At 49.9% G+C, this 3,354-nt stretch overlaps 1 long non-coding RNA gene across 1 annotated transcript; it reads right to left on the minus strand.

Moving 5' to 3' along the window:
- Positions 1-1,003: 1,003 nt before the first annotated feature.
- LOC135270194 (uncharacterized) lies at positions 1,004-1,898 on the minus strand. The gene is made up of 2 exons (XR_010338400.1): positions 1,618-1,898; positions 1,004-1,371 (listed from the first exon to the last, which is right to left on the minus strand). It is a non-coding gene; the product is annotated as an uncharacterized LOC135270194 (long non-coding RNA).
- Positions 1,899-3,354: the final 1,456 nt, after the last annotated feature.

Genomic DNA, 3,354 nt, shown 5'->3' on the forward strand with positions numbered 1-3,354 from the left:
TTCTGAAGTCCGTATCTGAGATGACTGGGTGGAGTCATACATTTCCACCCTTCTGGGGTTAAGGACACAGCAAGGAAGACCATTTAGGGAAGTCACCGTTTATGGGAATCTAAACTATATGACTTTGGTAAGGTGCGACATAAAAATGCGAATACGTGTTTATGCACTAAGCTGGAAATAATGCCAATCGCCTCAGTTAAAACAAACCATCAAGAATTGCAGTTTCCTCGAGTCGGAGGAACTAAGTGAGCTGTTAACTGAGGATTGTAAACCCGCCACACGGTGACCTTGCTTTGGTTATTAAATAGAAATACCTGCTCTCTATATGCATGCACTGTTGCTGACATGCCTCTGAATGTCTAATTTCTGCAGGAGATTCTGGTGATGAGTGTGTGTTTTCTCAACGTCCGCAGTTATTATAACTTTAAATCTTTTACCCATATCCTGTAACAATGTCATCCAAGTGTTCCTTAAGTGGTGGTGCTGAAAAACGCACCTGAAAATCAATAACATTGGAAAGGAAGTGAGATGTGATAAAACGTTACGAAGAAAGCCAAACCACCGGCAGGAAACGCTGCACTGTTAATTTAGCAGAGAGTGCGTTATGAAATATTAGCGATAATGCCAGGAAAATAAAAAGCAGCATTAAAGCAAAAATATGCCACAATTGGGGTAGATTCATGCAACACATCCTTTCTACTTTGCATTCATTTCTATGGCGAAATGAGTCAGGAATTATGCACGCTTTGAATTATGCAAGGTGTTCAGAACACATGCTTTGCATAACACGCAACTGCCCTGAGCTTCTCAGTGGGTGGGAGAATGAGTGACCGTATCCTAGGGTTATCTTAGGCCAGGCAGCTGTACCCTCCTGTCCTGGGTGGGGATGCTGCGACCTCATCTGTTGGACTGGCTTGTCTTGCTGTCCGTATTAGATTATGTAGAGACAGGCACCATTGTATTTCTGCCCCAAAAGTGTCTTTTCCTGGACAGATCCCACGGCTGATACTAAACTCGTCTTTATTAACCTTGAGGGTGGCCATTCCAACACCAGGTGCCAGAGAGGGTCTCTCAGTCTTCGGAATCCAGGTGGGATGAATCCTAGGAGGCAAGGTCCCTCCACCTCCACTCTAGAGTCACACAGAGACTTGCCCTGGGGGCTGGTGACAGGTGGGTGGGAGAAGAAAAGGCCCCCTGGGGAGGAGGAGCAAGTCAGGTGCCATGGGCACCCAGCGCCACTAGAGGGCAGCACCAGCACACGGCTGAGGCCGCCTCTCCCGGAGCCCGGAGGGAGAGCTGGGTTCCGGGCGCCAGCGTGCCCAGGTGAGCAGGACACCCCCACGTCCCTGCTCTCATGAAGTTCCCATTTTCCTGGAGGAGACAAAGTAAACATGTGAACAAACGAACATTGTCAGGCAGCAAGGGTTGGTACAAATAAGGTAGTGAAATAGGGGCCAGGGAGGCCTAACCCGGGAGGGGACAGCTGAGATGCCACATGAGTGGGGAAAACTGCCCGAGCTCTGAAGGTGCTCATGGAGAGGGGACGGGCCCCCAGGAAGTCGGGGAGACTGGGTCAGGGAAGAGAAAACTGAGGAACAAAGAAGCCAGGTAACTTACCCAGGGTCATAGAGCCGGTGAGCTGGGACAGCGCCTGACAACGCCCGCGAACCTCCACGGCCCTGGTTTCTGCGCCCTTCCTCTGTAAACAGGACCGTGACAGTGACAGGTGCTGCCCCACTCCCCATATTTGACCGTCAAGCCCATAAGGAAACAGGGCAGGGATCACTGGCTGTGAGCCTAGCAAGTCCCTTCCCGTGGCTTTCTCAGTTATCAAATGGAAGGGTGGGTCCCCGCATAACTCAGAAACTCCCCACTCTAAGCGTCCGCTGGCCGAGAACGCCTGAATTCTGGCTCCTGAGCACCTTCCAGTGGACAGTTTTGGAATCACACGCTCAGCGGGAAGGGGTCCTGGGAAAATGGTCATTGCCAATTTCGGAGAGGCCAGTGGACTGGAAGGTATCACTGAGATCGCGCCACTGCACTCCAGCCTGGGCGACACAGCGAGAATCCGTCTAAAAAAAAGAAAAAAAAAGGAATGATTCTCCTCCAGTCTACTCACCCAAATCATGAGTTTCACTTCTCAAGTGGGCTAATCACCCACTGTCTTGTTGAGACCTGGGGCCTTGTATAATGTCGTTCCCTGGAGGGTTGAGCAGAAAGCCAGGCACCTGGTAACTAAGACAATGGTGCGTTACAAAGCGCTCCGCACATGCCATTCACATGTGTGTCTTACTTGGCTTACAGGCTGATCTTTCAAGCCTAGGCAAAGTGAGGTAATTACTCCCATTTTACAGATGAAGACATTGAAGCCCAGACAGGGAAATAATGAAAATAGCGTTGCAGGAACCATCTAACCAATGTGCAAACTCTCCCATCCAGTTTTCATAACACCAGTCAGTTCCCTTCTTTAAAAAACAGAGAGGTGGAGGCTTTAAAAATGTGAGGCGAGTGCTTAATGCCGCATAGCCAATCAGTAGTAGAGGCAGGATTGGCTCCAGAGGCTAAAGTCTAGGTTCTCAACACAATGGTAGGCATGAGGCCTCGGGCACACACTGACTCAAGCCTTTTCAGCCACACACTGTCCCTTTGCCATGCCTCTGGGGTCCTAAGAACATCTTCCTCTGAGCCTGAGGGGAGGTCATTCCCCATCCTGGGTGCCCCTGCTCCTCTCCCAGATGCGGGGCAGGTGAATCTTGTCACCTGCACCACTGTCAGAGGCTGCGACGGGGGCTGAGCATTAATTATGCAGTAACCTCGCTGTGGTGTGCCTAATTGTCTGATAACCATAATTGAATCTTACGGACTACACCAACATCATTGCAGGGAGCAGTTTAAGCAGTTAACGGAAGTAGCACTTGCTTTGTGATATCGTCCTCCCGTCTCGCTGCTGGCTGGACCGTGAGTCCTTTCCTGGGGGCTGAGGGAGGCTGCGAGGTGCAGGAGCAGGCAGGAGGTGAGTGATAGTACAAATGTCGCATCACCTTATCCCCCTGAGGGCACCATCTTCCTGGCTGAGAAAAGTCTGCGTGGCAGGTGGAATTATCATTTGGTAAATGAGAATGTGGTATTGGAAGGCTGAGAGACTCTCCCAATTCAGTCTTGCTTGTTGCTACTGGTCCTTGCTAGCATCATCTGGGACTGTTTAGAAATGCAGCATCTCAAGCTTCATCCTGGACCTACTGAATCAGAAGCTGCATTATTTTTTATTAGATGAATTTTTTTTAAAAAAGATGAGGTTTCACTCTGTCACCCAGGCTGGAGTGCAGTGGTCTGATCATGGCTTGCTGCAGCTTT

This window comes from Aotus nancymaae, unplaced genomic scaffold (assembly GCF_030222135.1).
Source record: "Aotus nancymaae isolate 86718 unplaced genomic scaffold, 86718_ANA_hifiasm-v0.15.2.pri h1tg000059l, whole genome shotgun sequence".
Taxonomy (NCBI): Eukaryota; Metazoa; Chordata; class Mammalia; order Primates; family Aotidae; genus Aotus; species Aotus nancymaae.